The following is a 21,519-nucleotide window of genomic DNA, read 5'->3' on the forward strand; positions in this document are numbered from 1 at the left end:
AATGACAGAAACCGAGCATATTAAAAACTTTCGTCAGAGTGCTCTAAGTGAAACACAAAGAATACTCATTTTTTAGAGATGTTATACAAACATGCACACTTGTTCTCTGCCTCCAAAGATTATGCTACTTATGAGAGTAACAGTGATTGTTTTGACTTCTTTGAGTTTGTTTTATTTATGTACTTTCATGTCCTTAAGAAGTGTGCAGATATTTACAAAACATAATTTAGGTTTTAGTGGTAGTGCTTATGATCCTTTGATTCTATTTCCCTTTTCTTTTCTCTCTAACTTGTAGCAGGAGCTCCTGGCATGCATCAGAAAGCTTAGGTTTGAATAGTCTAAATCAGCGCAGACCCTTGACCGGCTTCATCTTGCTTGCAAATGACAATGCAGTGAAACCAACGGGGAAAATACTTCCTTTCCTGTGGAAACCTAATAAGTAGTTAGTGTGACCCAGTTTTCAATAAGAGAGATTTTCTGATGACCCGACTGGAGTGACTATCTCTAGTAAAAGAAAGAGGAGGATGAATTTAATCTTTCATGCCACTGGAATGGCAGCTGCTCGCAGCGCTCTCTGATTTCTGTGAAGCATGATGAAGATAGAACTGGCTTTCAATGTGGGGAGAATTTTCCTTTTGAATATTCCAAACGGGAGCTTTGCACATGTGCCTCGAGAACTAATTGTCTAGGTTCCGTCAGGAATGCAGCAGGAGAGGAGCGTATTTCATGCTTAAGACCAGAGAGGAGCCACGCAATACTCAGTGGATAAAAGGCTTGCGGTCCCAGCTGGGTGAAAGAGTCCCATTATCTCCCAGCTGCATAGACATTCCATACGGTTTGGTTCTGCCTGGATGCACAGCATGCCTGACTGAGGGCTTGAAACAGAGTTCTGCAGAAAAATTGTAAAGATCCTGAGACATTTCCCTGGTAATATCTGTAAGTACAAAATTGCGCTGTCTGCTGCAATGAGAAAATTGCCGGGCAAGCTGCTGCTTTTCTTCCTTTCAATGTCTTTGTATTAGCATAACAGGTGAAAGCTTGGGTTGGGTGAGAAGTGACTGATTATTGATGCTGTGTCTCTATGATGCTGATGCTTAAAATGCATTTATTCCTTGTGAGGGAAAAAACGCATACCTTGTGAGGCTAGGATCAAACCAGGAAAAACAGGGACTACAGGTATATCTTCAGCTTTCCAGTAGTCTTTGCTGCAGTAAAACTAATGGGCAAGACTGGATGACAGTGCTTATTCTGGTACTTTCTGATGGCTACACACCCTTTTTGTAACAGCAGATGGGAAAATGTGATTGTTATTTTCTTTTTTTCACCCAAGGGTTGATGGGTGGGGTTTGATGCAGTGTCCATGGATGATTTAAAGGAATAGTTATGAAAAGTTTCCTGGGGGAGGGTTTTGGTAAAGGAAGAAGGCAAGACTGGAGGTCAAATGGGCTCACCAAATTTTGTATGGCATTTGCTTTTTATCTAAATTGAGAGAATATATTTTGGAATCTTTTGTCCCAATTATACTAGTTAAGCTTGTCAGTGTAAGGTTCTTATAATACTTTATGAAAAGTTTCAGAAGTTGATGACTTAGGAACAAAACTTTTAGGAGCTCTGAAATTAGCCATGTATATATAACCTATTATGTTAATAGGATACTGTAACATTGGAAGGGGCTTGAGAGAAAATTGGAATTGAGAGTTCTTGCTTTTCCAAATGAAAATTACTTATGTTTAAATAATCAGCATCCTGGCTGTGTCCTCTGAGAAACATTCACAGAATGACTAAATAGAAGTTATATTGAAAACAAAATAGAACAGTAGAATTATACAAAATCAATTTGGAAAATGAAGTATTCATAATTGTATTCTACACTGACAATGTTTCTCAAAGATATCTGGAAGAAAGAGCCATATGTTGAATATTGAATCACTTATTTTGAGCAATTTTCATTTATCTGATGGATTTGTTTATCATCTTTTAAGTTGTTATTGAATGTTTCACCAATTTATGTGTGCTGTTTTGTAATGAGAGAAGACAGTTAAGCATCTATTCTGTCCCTCTTCCTTCGCACACAGATGAAAATATATATATTTGCACAAAACAAACATATGCACACAAAAATATTGGTACAATTTGTGTAGTAAATCCAGAGTCATTTCATCTTTGATGCTTCAGTGATTTCTTTTCTTTTGATTAGCAGTAATCATGGCTGTACAGACTAAAGATTTCAAAGCTGGCAACTTTTATATTAGGCTTCATATGAGGTTATATAAATGCATAACTTATCACATCTTAGCAAAAAAGTCCATCATTTATAAACAGCTGCATTGCATTACTTCCTTTGTACAATTCTTGGGAAGTACCAGGCTATTTTTAAAAAAATTTCCTGTAACTTTCCAAATTAAAATAAACTAGTTTAATATTTTTCAGAAAACGATTATTGTATTTTGTCAGATCTTAGATTTAAAAAATCAAGTTGCAAAAATAATTTGAGATATATAAGATTGATTGGATACTTACATTTTTCTATTATACTCACTAGCATTAATGTAAATTTGTACCATTTAAGTTATTCTATGAGAAGATAGACTATGAAATATTTGCTAATTTATTTAGTTACATTTTATATATACATAGCATATTAATTAGAATGCAGCAGCATAAGGTATACTCTTTAAAAATGATTCTGGTTAAACCTAAAACTTCAAAAAGAAATCCTGTCACCCTTAAATAACTATCATGAGATTTGGAGATTATCCTCATGGCTAAATTTAGGTAACAAGATAAGTTGGGGAAGCTGGGAGAGGGAGAGAAGGGGGTGTTGTTTTTGTAGAAATGATTTCTTGCAATATATCCTTTGTTAAAGTAAGAAACATTTCAAAATATAATAGCATGATCAATTATGGACAGTCATTACTAGAATGACAACTTTATTTTGTTAAACCAAAAAGAATGCAGCTGAATGGAACTGAGAAAATTGCTACATTTCAGGTAAATATGTCTTCTCAGGGAAGGTTTTAGTTATATATATATATAGTTTTGAGTCTTTTCTTAGGATAGAAGTTTAAGTGTCAAGTAGCCTCTTAAGTCCTTATTACAATAGTAAGGTAAATTAGCATATGTATTTTATGTATTTCAACACTGCTTATAACTCCTGAATATAAATTCTATTATCAATTTTACATTATTGAGATGTATTATACTTAGGTTCCAGCTCTTTTTCTGTGGTCTTCATTTAGACTCATTTCAAACTTGAAAGAATCAATTCCTTTGCCACAAATGTTTATTTACTTTTAGGTTTTAGGTTATTGGATTTTACTTGTTAAATGCTGTACCAAAGATATAATCATACATGCTATATTATCTAATCATCTGAATATTTTTATGTGAAATATTAGCTAACTTTTTAGAATGACTTTGTGCTTCCTTTCAGAAATGTATACACACTTCTAGAATTGCTAGGAACTCTTGCCATATTGAAAATATTGTAGTTCTGTAGAAATTTCCATGGTTGAGTGTGACTTGCCTTTTACTGTTGAATGTCCAAACAACACTTAGCTTTCTTTATTATTATGGTCATAAAATGCTTCACAGCTGCTCTGTCTTCATTAATATTTTCTTAATGTTTATCCTGTTTATTATGAGTCTTTCATATAGTGATTTGTGTGTGTGTGTGTGTGTGTGTGTGTGTGTGTGTTGCATTTTTCTTCATCATGGATTCCCCACTCCAGTAGGGTTTGGCTATTTGTTCCACTACACTTTTTCTTCAAAATCACCAATTATGAACAGATTGGATCTTATTTGCTTGTCTTCCACAGCTGTCGTACTGTTTTAGTTACTTTTTTCTCATTGTTGAAACAAAATACCTGACACACAAAGTTTAAAGATGGGGAGGTTTATTTAGCCCATAGTTTATAGAGGTTTCAGTCCATAATCAGCTAGATCCTAGGCAGGTGGCATAGCAGAGGGGCATCAAAGAGAATAAAACAGTTAATGGCAGCAGAAAGCAAGCAAGGAGAAAAAAAAGACTCTTCCTGTCCCTTTATTGTATGAAGGCCACTTGCCCTAGGGTGGGTATAATACTTACTCTCTTAATCCCTGGCAGAACTATGCCAAAGCAAAGGTGGACTGATTCACTAATCACACATCCTCAATCCCAGCATCACATGCTCTAGATTCTACCACCCTTCGAAAAGCCCATGACCACACAAGGCTTTGATGGGACATCTAGACAGAAACCATAACACGCTATCCAACGTTATTTTTAATTTTATACTTTTTAAGTGAATTCAGTTTTATTTCATAAAGGTGTTCTATCATATTGTGATATCCAAGTAGTCGTGATATCCAATTAGGTGTATTATGCTACTTTGTTTTCTACTGTACCTTTTAGCTCTGAGATATTTTTGTTCACCTGTATGATTTTTTATTTTGTTTTATTCCCTGATATGTTTTTTAGCTAATAAATTTCCATTTTAAAATATGTAAACAGGAATTGTTTCAGTGATATTAAAACTATGTGAGAGCAGTGAAGCACTTTCTCAAAACTGTGGCTGTCTTTGAGATTTACATTTGGCAATTACCTTTCTTGCTTTTTATTTCCTTCAATATTCTTTTTCTTTCAAAATACTTACATGAGAGATGGATAGGCAGATCTCAAAGGATTTCTAGGAATTGAAACTATTCTGAATGATACTATCCAGGTACATGTAAATGCACATTTGTTAAAATCCATAGAATATACTACACTAATAATGAACCGTAATGTAAATTATCAATTTTGTATAATAGCAACATATCATTGTAAGTTTATCAAGTGACATAAACTTATCTTTATGTTTCAGAATTCAGTAGTAAGAGAACTCATGCATGTGTTAGAGGGGAAACATTAAAAAAACTTTTTCATTTAATTACTTAAACTAAATTTTCTAAATAAAAATAAAATCTTTGAAATTGTAAACAAAAAGTATTTCCTGCTGATTCCTTCAAGTATTATTTATTTTTTCAGAATGAAGTTAACTAGTTAATGGAAGCACTGAGATGTTAGTTATTCATGCATATATATATATATATATATATATATATATATATATAATTGCTTTACTCCAGAATGTTAGTCATCATCAATTTGAGGGACATTTATTCTCTTGATCGTCACTTCAGTGGCTGACACAGCATATTGTAAAACCATTAAGGTATGAGTCTCCGTTGTGGTCTTTTAGATCCTCCTTTGCTTCTTCCAGTTACCTCTCCAGCCATTCATTAACCTGCAGGGTTTTTGCACAATCGGTGGCCTGCTGAAATTAAGAGAAAGAAGTTGTTCAGATTTTACTGATGCCTCTCAAACACAGAAACAGAGGAAATAAGAAGCTTCTGTGCTCAGGTATTGTGTCCACACACACAGCAATTGAGAACAGAGGATCTCGGGCTTTGCTTCTGCATCATCACCACCCCCTCACTACTTTTTTTTTCCTCTGTTGTTTCTGTAGAAAAAAAAATAAATAAAAATTATCTTATTTGATAAATTCTAAGTCACAAATTTTAGTTTGCAAGATTTCTTTTAAATGACAATTTTATTAGAACAGTGTGACTCGTTTAAACAAAAAACAGTTCTAGTTAAAGTGTGTGTGTGTGCTATGTACTGTTTGTATTCTAGACTAGCAAAGATTTGCTATAGTGAACATCTAATACAGGCCAGGTGAGGGGAAAACATAGAGGCTCCAGTTTACTTTCTCACAGCGCCTTACATTAGTTTATGTTGATGGTGTCTTTGACCTGCTTTCCTGTCTTCTAATGAATTCTAAGGTAATTTGCAAATGAACTTTCATCATCATAATATAAATAACTATTTGCTGAATTAATTTTTGTGAAGTCTATTAGGTAAAAAAATATGATAAATATTTTCCAATTAAATGAATGAACAAATGAAATTATGTTGATATTATGAATCTTTAAAGAAACCATTGAAGAGTTATATTGTAGTCTATGTAATAAAAAAAAAAAACTAAGGATCTTATTGGTGAAATCATTTTCATTCTCTGTCAGAAACAGCAAGCACAAGACTCTGGAGCCAGGGTGCCTAGGCGCAGGTGCCACGCGTGGGACTTATTCTCTGAATAGCTGTCCATAGCTCTAGTTTCCATTTGCCTCAGTTTCTCCATCCATAATGTAGATATTAACAACTTTGATTTCAAAGTATTGCTAAGGGAATTGAACATTTTAATGTGTGGAATAAATTTTGGAAGAAAATGTAGCAATTAAAAACACTCTGTATTCATTGTTTAATTATTGTTTTATTATTATTACTATTATAATTTTGGTCTATGAGCTTTGGGATCAGTAGGGTAAAAATAAAACAATGAAATGAATGAAAATTATAATCATCATTTAATCAATTGTATAGGGTATTTAGTAGAGAATTAAATTTGGAGTGTGAATTATAATTGGAGGAGAGACTAGAGTTCAAAGAACATTGTAAAAAGATTAAGGGATAATAATCATTGGATCCATACAGCCTAAAAATAGAAATAATGATTTTATACAAGAAACAACTGAACCTGATCAAGGAAAAATGTTTATTTAATTATCTCATTATGAAAGCAGTGCATAGAAAAGCATAAGAAAATAAACTAATTTCTTTTTTCAGAAAAAAATTATAAAATTCTTATTCATTTCTTTTATGTTACTCATTTTTCTGTATTTTTCTCAGGATAATGCATGTATCTCCAGACAATAATAATTTACAATTATAAGAAATGCACTAAAATAAAACATAAATATCTTCCCATTAGTTTCCAATTTTTTTCTGTAGATGTTTTTTTCAACAGTTTATTGCAATATCTTCCTTGTAGAGTTATTATATGTTTAAATAGTCCATCTCGACTTCTATGTAGAGTCTGTAAATACAAGATCATGCCCATTGACTCTATTTTTTAAAACTAGGTAATTTTTTAAAAAAATATTTTCACACTTTCAACAAACAACTTTGAATATCATCATGGTTTTTCAGTTTGTAGGAGGTTGTAAAATTATGCAGCACTGTATAAACACTTTTTGTTAAAGTAAGGAATATTAAATACTCAGCTCCCTAAAATGTGATGATTATAAATTTCCACCATTCACAATTATCAAGTGCTAAGTTCCATTGCATGTTTACCTTCTATATTCATGAAACAAGCAAAAGTATGATAATAGGGACTACAATGTCACTCTCTATAGTTCATTCTTCTGCATTTCCATGGATTGTAGTCACTTATTTAATTTTTTTTCTATGGTTATGCTTATATGAAAATTGTATCATGCTGTTATAAATATCATCATGCTGAAAATAAATTTATATAATCTAATTTGCTAAATTCGTTCTCCATTAGACTTTAGACCTGTTAAATACATATATGTTCTGGCTACAGTGTTTCATCTTATGAATATTATACTTCAATTACCCATTTTCTTATTAACATACTTAAATTACACATTTTCTTGTTAGTATATATTAACTGCCCCACTAATGCTGTGTTCCATTTCTATTTTATATTAAACACTTTTACACAAGTGTGAAAAGTTGTATAGATAATAACAGGATTGCTTTGTTCACAATCTTTGCTGTTTCCTGCCTCAGAATATTCATCTTTTAATAAATATGCAATTCATCTACATTTATTATGATTTTCATTAGAATTGGAATTCTCACATTACACTCTGACAATGTTTTTTAAATTTTATTTTACTGTACTCTATAAAATTTATGCAACATTGCTTATTCATTTTTTTCTAGTTTAAATTGACTTTAAAATTATATGCAGTCTTTACTAGATTTTATTGAATATAAATATGCTAACATATAGAACAACTTTGTATTTTCTAAAAAGATATACAATACTAATAAAATGTGAAGACAGAACAAAGAAGACAATGACTTGTTTAAGTTGTTGCCAAGATACCATTTCATAGTAGACTATCCCAAATATTCTTGCCAATGTGTATTTAAATGTATGATTTATTTTCCAGAGTTTTTATATATGACTTATTTTGGTAGTGTAAGTGTATCTCTTTAGATCATTTTTCATATTGAAGAAAATTTGAAATTGCTTCTAGAAATACCATTGGAAACTATTTGTTCACTTTCTAAAATAATACTATTGTTGACTACCTACCGATTAGTGTTTTTTTCTGAAAACTTTTTATGTATTCTGTTCCATCATCCTCTGAGATATAATTTTACTTCTGAAAAGACTGTTTTATAGTCTTATTTAAATAACTGTAGACTTGCCTTTTTATTGTGGTTGATACTGTTTCTTTTCCATACAAAGATAGGTTCAAATCCACCAATATGTGTAATTCCATGTTGTTGCTTTTTATTTTTTTCTCATTGCTAGGATTGAACCCAGAGCCTCTCATGTGCTATTCCATTGCTGAACTATTGACCTGCAACTCTAAAGCAACTGTAGAGTTGCTTAAAATGGATTTCTTTTAGTTTCTGCAGTTTCTTAAACTTGCTTTGATTCAACTTTGAAAACGTGTCAGTTATTGTATATTTGCCTTTCATGTTTTAATACTACTCTATTTTCAACATCATGAACAATTCATTCAGTATGTCAGCTTTCTGTTTTTCTGTATTAGATTTACTTTTTTATGTTTTAATGTCTTCCTTTCATTAGTGTTGCATTCTCTGTGGTTTCTTTAAATTTGTATTTTATATTGTCTTTTTAAAAAAATCTGCAATTTTTGTAATTTCTATGGCTATGCTACTCTTCTATTCTTTAGATTTTCAAAAATTATGTAAGCTTACTTTAGGATTGTATTACACTCTTTTCCAGTTTCAGTGGCAATGTTTTCATTATTTTGGTCTGCAGGATATTCCTCTTCATGATTCATTTCTCCTGGTGCTTACGGTTTTCATCTATGATAAATTCACCTTCACCAGATCAGTTCCCTTGAGGACCAGCCTTATTTTACTTGTGTGTATTTCTCAATAACACTGGATTGCTATTCCAGAGTGGCTCTAAAATTTCCCTCCTGTTCTGGATTACTGAATTTTTTTTTTTGCCACAAATTGTCATATCATAGGGATAGAATAACTTTAAGCCTTATAATCTGGCTTGGCCAAAATCTAGTCTTGTACTTACTTCTGGGGGACACCTTTTTTTACCCTGAATCACAGCCAGATTCCTGCAGATTCCCATGTTTAAAGTACTTTTGTTTCATTTTGAGCTCCAGAGCTTTTGTCTTTCTTATTCCAATCTTGGCTGTGGGTACTGTTTAAAAACTGTCTTATTCTTAGGTAGCATTTGTATGTATTTGTAATGCAAAAGCTGATTTTCTGCATCATCTCACAGTGCCACGTGCTTCCGTACACTTCCAGTTGACTAGAGTTTTTCCCATTTCTTTTCTTTCACATAATGAGTCAACAAACTTTCTGACTTCCTTATATATATATTTTTTTTTCTTTTATTCTTAAAGATTCATATACTTCTTTGGTAAGTTTTCATTACAGTCAGTTTTTCTTTAGATCTGAAGGCATATGAGCATTCTAAAAACTAGATCTAGAAGTTTGTATAAAGTTTTTAACCAATTTTTCCTAGCAATTAAAGGTGATGTTTTTCTTAATTAAAAAGCTCAATAGATGAATAGATTTACTAATATTTTTGAAATCATTGGTAAGTTTCTTCAATATAATCCAATAAATAAAATAAATTAAATTTATCTTCCCATGAATTCTACAACTATTATAATATAGTAACATTCTCAATTTAGTATAAAAGAACAATTCACAGAATGAGAAAATGTGTGGAAAACCTTTGAAAAATTTAGGAACACTGGGTAGTAACTAGTTTTAAATATTGTTTGGTAATGGCAGATATATTAATTCCTATGTTTAAAATATATAAGCAGTTATTTAAAAAAAACTGTTAGCATAATAATTTTCAGTGATATCCTCTTAACTGAGACCAAGCAATTTTTCCTTTAGATGGCATCCACTGAATAAAACTGCAAATGCAGGATAAATTTTTTTTGCAAATACCCAACTTTATCTAGGTTGATAACTTTTTACAGCTTTAGACTCAGAGCACAAAGTGCTAATATCACTCATAACTGAATTCTGTATGGTTACCAGTTAATTCTTTTAAAAGTATTTTTAAAAGATTTCCCATTCTAGCAAGAATCTGATACTCAATATACTTGGTGAAATTATTAGTAATATATTACTCATGTGTTTAAGAGACTAATATGCATGAACTCTCAAAAAATTTAGAAATTTTACTGTCAAGTATTTTATTTGTACATCATTTTAAATTTTACTTAATCTGTTTTTTCTCATCTTCATATGTCAAAAAGGATTGTATGAAAAGTTTTGTATGAAGTGTTCTTCAAGAACTTTGCAAATATTTAGACTACGTTATGTTTATTAGAATAGCACTCTTAGGAATGGAACATTATTTTTTTTCTGACATCTGCTAGTACCTCCAGTTTAAAAAAAGGAGCAGTAGAGAAAGAGTATGTCAAAAATCACAATAAGTGCAAATTGTCATTGACTGATGTACTTGTTATCGACTGATGTAAAACTAAAGTTTTTAATGGTTTGTTGGAATGAAAAAATTACCCTTAGTCTACGGTTGGTACAAGGAATTATTTATAAAACTGAATACATTCAAGAAATTTGTAAGAAAATGGATACACATAAAAACATAATGTTAGGTGAAATAAATGAATCACACAAGCATATAGTTTCTCCCCCCGCCCCCTTTTTGTGACAGGGTTTCACTACGCATACAGTTCAGGCTGACCTTGAACTCACTTTATAGCCCATACTGGCCTCAAACTCAGAGAAATCCTCTTGCATCAGCCTCTTGAATGCCGAGATTATAGGTGTGCACCACTACTCCCAGCCAATTTCTATCATTTGAGAAAACCAATGTGGAAATAAAGAGCAAAATAATAGGTTGATAAGAGGAAACAAGGAGACAGATCTTTTGAAAGTGAAAAGAAGTGTTTGAGGGTAGGAGTAGAAGGAAAAGATAAGGGCACATAAAAATTTAAGACATGTGCCACTACCCTCAATGAATGCAATGTTTATATAGTAGTAGTAGTATTAGCAGTAGCAGTAGTGATGATAATGGAAATTGGGGAAGGGAATCAGGAGTAGGAGGAAGGAGCTAGTTTGGGAGGCAAAAGAGAATAAAAAGAATCCAGGTCTGTTCAGTGTGTGTACTGAATCCCTAAGATGAGTGGCAACATCATGCACTCCATACATGTACAAATAGAAATAAATAAATGTATTACAGTAAAAGATGCATTAACATTAGTCCCCTTCAAAATATCGCCTCTTGCTTCAAAATGTATAATATTATGTAAATGAAGCCCTGGATCATTAAAACTGATCTATAGTGACTAAAAGTAGATCTATAGTTGCCTGAAGAACAGCTCAGGGTGGGTAGGCAAGGAAAGGGAAGGAGGACTATAATTGGCAGTTGAGTCCCTATGAGCTGGGGATAATGAGTGTGTTTACTGTCTTAATTATGTCAGTGTCACAGGTATAGAAATACATCAAAACATTGCACTGTACACCTTAAAATTACGTAAGTTAAGATGTGTCAGCTATTCACCAGTAAAACTGTTGAAACAGCAAAAAATGTATATATGATTTTTATACATTTAACTTTGGTCACCAGACTCTAAAGTATGCCTAATTCTGAACCTGAAGTGCTTTTGGATACATTAATCATGACATTTCAATATATAATTAAATTTATTAACACAAAAGTGTATATTCAAAAGAATTCTTTTTGAATTTACACAGGAGTTCTAATACATATACATATTTTTTTCTGAAGGCAGTGATTATTTTTTGTTGTTTCTTTGTGAAGATTGTGTCTAAGTGCCTTGTAGATAAGCAGTCAACATATAGGAAGATTTGAGCTTAAAAGCTTTCTTATTTTTGAGTTCTCTCTTGTTACAGTCTTTTGTCCTACAGATATATAGAGCCACCTATAGTAACAATAATTGCAGATTCTATGGTAAGAGAGTTCCTAAATAACTTCATTGCCACCATAGTTGTCTTAGCACAGAAAACAAAATATAAATTTTCATACATTTATACACACAAACAGTGCCAGAGAAAACTATTGTGATTAGTAGATTCTTTTATTTCATAGGTAAAAATGATTTTTCAAAGAGAAAGATGGAACTACAAATAAATCAGTGTATAACAGTGAGGTCTGAAGATTCATGAACATATCTTTAAACATCCTATAATAATTTTTATTCAGCACCTTAGTCCTTAGATACTATTTTCTTTCATTATTTCCTCTACACAGGAAATTATTAGGATAGAGAAATAACTCCTGACATCTTTCATGTGCTGAGTTAATGTCTCAGAATGCTGAAAAACAGAGTGAAGGACAAAAGGGGCTAAAAGTATGAGAAGTTTTAATGAGAGAGAGTCCCGAGAGGCAGCAGAGTTCCTGAAGGTGATTTACAGCTCAAGTTCTTCATCTAGGGGAGTTTCATACAACAAAATCACATCACAGGTTATTTTAGGTTAAAATGCAATCAACCTATAAGATGTAAGTAGTTATCTAGGTAATATTTATTTACTAGAAAAACACAATAATGTAGCAAGTGTACATAGTGTGAAGTAGAACATGACATTTCTGGAAGGGGTATTTGTGACTGTCAGTGTTCTGGTCACTTAAGTGTTCACTTTATTGTCTCGAGTTTTTGTAAATACTGCTTAAGGTTATTGGACACAATAGTGCTAATTATGCACAGCTTTGAGATTGCTTTTGATCTGTGGGGAGGCTTGCAGGCCTAGCCATCGTGTCTCCATCTTGTGGCTTAGTTTCTGTCAACTCAGCCTCATCTCTGTTCTACTTCTATGTCAGGCCTGGCCTCTCTTACTGCCTAGCAGATGGCTGTGTGTAACTTATGTGTCTGTAATAAAACTGTCTTCAGTTAGTCAAAACGTTCTGGATAATTCAGACAACCATATAATATATAGAACTATCAACACTGATAATATTTTAATTCAATTACATATACTAATAATGAAGCAATAGAAAAAGTTAAAGTTTAAACTACATTTCAGTACACTGATAGTTGTCAATATCACTCTCACAGATAATTGAAAAAAGGATTATATATATATATATATTGTCTTGGCTCTTATTCACTTTCCCACTTTTCTCATATCTTGGGGCACAATATCTGACACCCACAATATGGGGGACATATATTTTGGCTCACAGATTGTAAAGGTTTCAATCTATAGACCACGGGTTCCAAAGAAGGGCAGTACAGCATGGTCTCATAGGAGAGGAAAATCTGCCCATCTCTTGTCATCCAGGAAGAAAGAAAGGAAAGGGAGGAGGTGGGAACAGAAAAAAAACATTTCCAGCTGTGTGACAAAACCTCCTAATGGCAAATCAGCTAAAAGGCCTGATTGTCCAATCATGCTAGAAGACATCTAGATATAAACCACATCATCTCACCAGGCTTCTGAGACTTTTCCTACATGTACTGTATTCATGGACATCCGGGTGACAGAAAATTAATTTATCAGGAAAATGACTACCATCCTCTGGACTGTCTTTCATGGCTTTGAACCTCATCTTATGCCTTTTTGATTATTTGGTGCCTGATTCACAGCAGACCGAATATTTTCATTAATGTATTAATTTCACAATTATCAGCTGTGTATTGTCATCTGATAGATGCTATTTCAGGGACTGCTTGATGGAATTGTGAACAGAATGGAGAGGAGCCTCCCTCTTGTAAATAAACAATTTCATATGTGTCTTGTATGTAAGCACATATTCCTGGCTATCAGTTGTGGACTGATCTTTTTAATTTTAGTTTGTACCAAAAAAGTCAGCATTATTAATTATTAAATTATTTAATTTTTAGGTTTGTTAAGAAAATTAAGTATTTCCATTTAATGAGAAATACCAAAGGGCTACACAAAGAAACACATATTTGAAAACACATATTTGCAGGAAAAAATACATGTCCTTCTATTTTTATGGTGATATATTATACTCTAGTTAATCCAAGGAATCAAGAATCTTCTTATAAATTAATCAAAGTACAGTTTCATATTATTTGCATATTTACAGAACTTTTTAATCACATGACCCAACACCCTCACCTGAATATTATTAATTTACAGTAAGCCAGTGGTTTTTTTTTTCTTTTTAAAGAGAGTGAAACAGAAAATGAAATAAGCAAAGCTGTAATAGGACAGTAGGAAATCCACAATCGCTACTGTATTATATATCGCTGTCCTCTATATAATTGCCCAGACCACTGGCCCGGCCTGCCAAGTTGATCAAATAATGTAAATGTCAGGTTGCTTCCCCACTTCAGTTATTAACATCTCAGACTGTCCAGCTGTCAGGGGCGGAGGGAGGCGAGAGGTGGAGGGCACTTCCCTGCTGCTTTTCCCTGGGAAACAGAGCCTCCACCAAGCCTGTGCTTCTTATAAACTAAGGTAGTGAAATCTGTTCAATATTTTCCGATTACCTCAAATTATTAAATACCATTACCAAACTATATGTAATGTATGAAGAAAAATGAATAAAAGCCACAATATATTTAATAATTGCTGTCTGGCTATTTATAGACAATACATGTTTCATTATGTAGAGTTTGAAAATTAAAGAGAAAGTATGAATTACTTTTTACTCTGTCACTCAGCATTTGGTATCCTTTCAGTCATGTGTGTATGTGTGTGTGTGTGTGTGTGTACCTCAACATTTAGATAAATCTGCAAGATCTGACTTATAATTTGTTTTTATTTAAATTTATGTATTGTGAGCATTTTCAAAAATCATTAAATATTCTCCTTAGGCACAATGATCTTCTACCAGATGAGTATTTTAGATAGTTTTCTTGAACCACTACCCTCTTATCATTAGCTTTTTCAGAATTTATGAATAATATTATGATGAATATTTTTGTATCTGAACCTTTATTTCTTAACATAAATTTCTCTGAGCCCAAATTTTATATCCAATTATATATACCTTTTTAAATGTGTCAGCTCATGTCTTATTGATAATTGCCTGTAAGAACTCAATCGATATTTGTGGAATTAATACATTAATTAAATTCCCTATTATGAAGCAGGACCTTAATAGACAGAGATAAATACTAACCCTTGAGGAATTTAATTTCTGTAGGACAAAGTACTAAGAAAAGAGGGAGGAGTATAATTCTGCCCATGCTTTCAATCAAATGTATGCCTGCTTTCCACACCCTTGTAAATACTGTTACAGGTTTTAAATGCTTTCTGGTTATATCCACAAAAAAAAAAAAAAAAAAAAAAAACAAAAACATAGATTCACTAGATACACATAAACTTTAAATTACTTTTTTCATTAATCAAAGAGCAAAGAGCTGAATATTCCATAGTTTTGGACAATTTGTATCTGCTCATTTTGTTCAGGTCAGCCCATGTCCCTTGTGTATTAGTTGTTTGTAATTTCACATTGTTGCTTATGCTCAAGGTTTACGACATGTCATGGAGGTACCCTTATTTTATTTTACTATTTTTTATTTTAAAGATAATAAAACATCAAAAAGCAAAACAAAACAGAACAAGGCAGGGCAGGGCAGAGTAAAACAATGCATATGATACAGGATTTCAGAAAAAGACAATAGGAATCAGTAGTGGCTGCCGTAATGTCTCTTGATTTTTTCGGAATAGTTGTTCATAACTTTACACAGAATAAGTTAATATAAATCAAAATAGTATAAAGAAATCAAGACACAATAATGAGAGCCTTAAGAACTTTCAAAACCTGACAATAGGAAATCAATAATGACTACCATAATGTCTCTTATTTTAAGCTGTCCACACCTTCATACATATTAAACTCAAATAACTGAAAGCAAACTGAAACCAAGACTAACAGCATTATTGGACTTCGAGACAAAATTATAGGAAATCAGCAATGTCTACCATGATGCATCATTTTCTTCAATGTAGTTGTTCATACTACCACACATTGTAAAATCCAGTATAGTAAACATTTTAAGTGTAGCTCTAGGCATATATAAGCTGATACATGTACATCTATCCTTTCTGTTTTAGAGGCAAAACACAGCAACTAATAAATAACTATAACTAAGAGCCCAAAACAATAACAATATAGGCTTTCAAAACAATGTGGTAGGAACATAACAAATTTTGGTTTTTTTGTATAGTTATCTTGAAATTACTCAAATTACCAGATATAGTCATACAAAATTGATCTAATTCTATAGATGTTAACTGTTTTGTTCCAAGAACTAGTAGAATTGATAGAACGATCATTTTAGTAATCTTAAGTGTATAATTTCTTTTCTTCTTTTCCCTGTTATTTTTTTCCTCTTTTAATAGTTTCTTACCCCTTAACAGTATTTATTGAAGATTTTGCACCTTATTTACTCTTTCAGTTTCTTACACTAGAGAGACAATACCTTACTGACATATGTGAGTTTGATTTATTTCACTTATGAGTATAGTCTCAAGTTGCTTCCACTTACCTACCAAATCCTCAATGTGGTCTCTCTTTATAGCTGAGTAGTATTCCATTGTATAAAAATGACACATCTTTTTTATCCATACATCAATTGATGGGCATTTGTGTGGTTTACAAGATTTAGCTATTATAAATTGTACTGTTGTAAAAATGGGTATAAATATATCACTGTGATATGATGATTTCAGTTCTTCTGGAAATATGCCCAGAAGTAGAATAGCTGGGTCAAATGGGACCTCCAAATGGGATGTTTTTGAGGAACATCCATACAGATTTCCACAGTGGTTGCACCAGTCTCCACTCCACAAACAGTGCAGAAGTGTTCCTTTTTCCCCACAGGCTCTCCAGCATTTGTTATTGGTGGTTTTCTTGATCCTGGCTGTTCTTTCTGGGGTGAGATGAAATCTCAAGTTTGTTTTAATTTGCATTTCGCTATTGATCAATGATGTCAAACATTTTTTCGTGTATTTATTTGCTATTTGTATTTCTTCAGCTGTGAAGTCTATATTCATCTCAGATGTCCATTTTTGGATTGGGTCTTTGAACTTTGGTGTCTGATTTTTTTTAATTGTTTATATGCTCTAGATAAATGTCCTTTGTCTGAGGGAAAGTTGACTAAGACTTTTCCCAATGTGGGTTTTCATTTTTTTTTTCTTAGAGAAAAAAAGCAAAACAGAAAAAAAGGGGTAGGGTAGAAATAATATAGAATTTTTAAAAAGTAAGAAATCACTACTTGATAAGTTACATATTGTTATGTTAGAAGTATCTTAGAAGTACTTGTTCAAATAATAAAATCAAAGCATAAAAAGTGGAGAGACATTCAAACAATGACAGTACAAATTATTCTGTTTGATTTCTTTTCACTGTTTTGGAAATTTCTTTTGATATGCAATCCTTTTTAATACGATGAGATCCCACTATGGATTTTGGGAAGTATTTCCCATACAGTTTGATTTTTGTTCACGAATTCCCTGCTGATCCCTGTGTCTTCAAGATTTCTGCCTGCTTTGTCTTCCAGTATATTTTGTGTTTCTGTTGCAATATTTAGATCTTTGATCCATTTTTACTTTAATTAATGCAAGGTGATACACATGGAACTAATCTTAGTTTTTGGGATATGGAAAGCCAGTTTTTCCAGCAACACTTATTAAAGAGGCTATCTTTCTTCCAGTGAATGTGTTTGACTCCTTTGTAAAGATGAGGTGGCTGAATGTGCTTGTAGTTGTGGTTGTATCTTACGATCTATTCCATCGATCTTCAGTTCTCATTTTTTTTCCATGTTGATTTTATCACAGTAGCTTTGTATAACTTCAAATCACGGATTGTGATGCCTCCTGCCTTGCCTTCAAGTTCATAATTGTCTTTGCTATTCTTGGTCTTGTCTGGTTCCAGATCAATTTTAGGAATGATTTCCCTAGATTTGTGGGGTATGCTAAAGATATTTTGATTGGAACTGCATTAAATCTGTATAAGAATTGTGGGAGAAGGAACATTTTCACAATGTTTGTTCTTCATTTCCATGAACAAGGTATATCTTTCTATTTTCTGAGATCTTTTTGCTTTCTTTTTTCAGAGTATTGTAATGTTCACTGAATAGATCTTTTACTTCATTTCTTAGATTGATTCCTAAGTATTTCATTTCTTTAGATGTTAAGGATGTGGGTTTCTCTTACTTCTCTCTGAGTGAGTTTGTTGTGTGTGTAGAGGAATGTTATTGGTTTTTGAGTGTTGACTTTGTATCCAGCTATATTATTGAATTTGGTTATTATAACTAGAAGTTTTTCAATGGAGTCTTGAGGGTCTTCTAATTGGAGTATATGTCATCTGCAAATAATGTAGTTTAAACTCTTCCTTTCTTTATTCATTTTGTTTCTCTCTCTAACCTAATTGCTCTGGCTAATATTTACAACACTATATTGAACAGGAGTGGTGATAGTGGATAGCCTTGTCTTGTTCCTCATTTTAGAGTAAAATCTTTCAGTTTTTGACTGTTTAATATGATGCTGGATGTTGATTTGTCATAGCTATTATCAAATTAAGATAAAGAATGTCTAGTCCAATATTCCATAAGGTTCTTATCAAGAGTGTTAGACTTTATCAAAAGTTTTTTTTTCTGCATCTATTAAAATGATCATGTGGTTCTTATTTTTGGCTTTTTTGATATGATGTTATTGCACTTATTGATTTGTGTATGTTGAACCATCCTTGCATGCCTGTAATGAATCCCACTTGGTCATGTTGTATAATCTTGATGACTTGCTGCATTCTGTTTGCCAGTATTTTGTTGAAGATTTTTGCATCTATTTTCATGAGGGAGGATGGCCGGTAGTTCACTTTTTTGTTTGGGTATTTCTCTGGTTTTGGTATTAGAACAATACTTGCTTCCAGGAATGAGTTAAGGAAAATTGCTTCCCTTTCAATTTTATTGAAGAGTTTGAGGAGTGTTGGAATTAAGCCTTCTTTGAATTCGTTGTAGAATTCGGCTGTGAATCCACATGTTTGTGGGGATTTTCAAGTTTCTTTTGTCATTAACTTCTAATATCATGGCACTATGATCAGATAATATGCATGAGAAAATTTCAATTCTTTTGCATTTACTTAAGCTTGTTGTATGGGCTAGAATATGGTCTATTTTAGACAATGTCCCATGTGCAACTGAGAAGAATGTATATTCTGATGTTGTTGGGGGGAACACCCTATACACATATACAAAATCCATTGGTTCATAAGTTTGATTCAAGTCTGTTATTTCTTTGCTGACTTTCTGTCTGTGTCAAAGGAGTGTTAAGGTGCCCCACAATGATTGTGTTATTGCTTATTTGATTTTTCATTTCTATTAATATTTGTTTACGTAGCTGGATGTTTTCATATTTCATGCATATGTATATAGGATTGTTATCTCTTCCTTTTGTATTTTTCCCCTAACTAGTATGTAATGACCTTCTTTATCTCGGATCATTCTTGGTTTGAAGTTCACATTTTCTATAAACACTATAGCTACTCTTGATTTTTCAGGGGTTCCTATTGCATGAAGTATTGTTTTCCATCCTTTGACTTTCAGTCTATGAATTTCCTTTTGATTAGATTGGTTTCTTATATACGGCATATGGGTGGATGCTGTTACTTGATCCATTCTGACAATCTGTTTCTTTTAATTGGTGAATTGAGACCATTTACATTGATGGTTATAACTGATATGTATTGCTTATTTTTGTCATTTCATCATTAATGCTGTTCGTTCTTTACCTTTTCCCTCTCTTTATTTGTCTTCCCTACTTAGTTTTTTTTTTTTTTTTTTCTCTCTTGGGGTTCTTGAAGTCATAATTACTTGGATATCTATTTAGAATATCTTTCAGTATTCTTTGCAGGGTTAGTATGGTGGTTTTCAGCTGCTCTTTGTTGTGAAAGTATCCTATTTCTTGGTCAATTTTGAAGGACAGTTTTGCAGAATACATCAATCTGAGTTGGAAGTCATTTTACTATAGGTTTTGAAATACTTTACTGCATGCTCTTCTTTACTTCATTGTTTTGAGAAGTCTAATGTGATTTTGATAGGCCTTCCTTTATAGGTAATCTGTGTCTTTTCTCCTGCAGCTTTTAATATTCTGTTGCTATGTTGAATTTCTGGGTTATTGATTATTATAAGTAGCTTTATGTATGTAGCTTTATGTTTGTAGCTTTATGTATGTAGCTTTATGAATGTAGCTTTATGTTTGTTATGGCTAATTAGAGTTCTGTCTGCTTCACTTATCTGTACATCAGTTTCCTTCTCCTTCTCCATGTTTGGGAAATTTTTTGCTATTATTTCTGCAAATAGTCTTTTGATATTTGTGTTGTCCTCTACTTTTTCATTTACACCTATCAATCGTATATTGTTTGTATCATCTTGCAGCTGTTGAATTGCTATTTCTTAATTCCTTGTTATTTTAAAATATTTTGTAATTCCTTGTTATTTTTAAAACAACACTGTTCAGTAGCTGCAATCTTGTCTTCCAGGTCTGAATGTCTATCTTCACTTTTACTAAAGTAGTTTTGCTTGTTATTTTTAATATTTCCAAATTCTTTGTTATTTTTAAAATAACACTGTTCACTAGCTGCAATCTTGTCTTCCAGGTCTGAAAGTCTATCTTCACTTTTACTAAAGTAGTTTTGCTAGCTGTCGAATGGATTTTTTATTTTCTGTGTATCTGTGAATCTGGTTCATGCATTCTGTTTGTTTCTTATATTGTTCATTCAAGGCTTCCATCTTTTTGCAATGAACTTCAATTTTTTAACAATGTCTTCTTTAGATGTGTTCAGCATTTCTTTTGTTACATTTATCATTTCTTCTTTTACTGGGTGATTATTTCTGATCTGAGTTCCTTTACAACAACAGTCACTGACATATATTCTGGGATAAGAATTTATAAAAATATATAGTCATATAGGATTCTCAGAGTTGTACATATTTGCCAAAGTTGTCAAAAACAGTCCCTCCTACCTTTTTGTCTCCGTACCAGACTTCCCTTCAAGTTGAGGGTAGTACTATATCCATTTCTTGACTTTGGAATGGCTTCATAATTCGCATTGAAGAAATGAAATAATATAAGTGAAGCTGTGTCAATTCTTGGCCCTTAAAAAGTCAGGAAACTTCTGCTTTCGTGTTCTAGCAGTCCATATACCATGTCAAAAATAGAAAATATAGTCCATCAAAGGAGAAATACTATACAAAGAGAAAGGCTCATAGAGGGAAAGTGTCCCCAGCTGAGTCTGCACCAAGACATACAAGGGAGGCTATTATGGAACTTGTGGTCTATTTGTGAAGTGAGTGACACCGAGTGACACTATGTGAATCCAAAACCTATTCAGTGACAGTGTGAAAGCTTGTCAGGCAGGTGCTTATGCTGATGAGCTCTACCCTCAGCCTTGACAGTGTAAAATTTTGAGAAACAATGACTTACTATTTTAACTACTAGATTTTTCAAGTGATTCTTTATTATAGAATTTAATTAATGAAACT

The 21,519-nt window shown here is 32.4% G+C and overlaps 1 protein-coding gene across 1 annotated transcript in view; it reads left to right on the top strand.

Moving 5' to 3' along the window:
• Window positions 1-351: 351 nt before the first annotated feature.
• The window catches only part of Cntn6 (contactin 6), a 312,209-nt gene continuing 291,041 nt past the window's right edge, over window positions 352-21,519 (top strand). Inside the window, exon 1 of the mRNA XM_063260270.1 lies at window positions 352-936. The gene's annotated coding sequence lies outside the window, so the exon portion shown is untranslated. The remainder of the gene's footprint in view (window positions 937-21,519) is intronic.

This window comes from Cavia porcellus, unplaced genomic scaffold (genome assembly GCF_034190915.1).
Source record: "Cavia porcellus strain 051 isolate PalLab524CR breed Dunkin Hartley unplaced genomic scaffold, mCavPor4.1 scaffold_13, whole genome shotgun sequence".
In the NCBI taxonomy this organism is placed as follows: domain Eukaryota; kingdom Metazoa; phylum Chordata; class Mammalia; order Rodentia; family Caviidae; genus Cavia; species Cavia porcellus.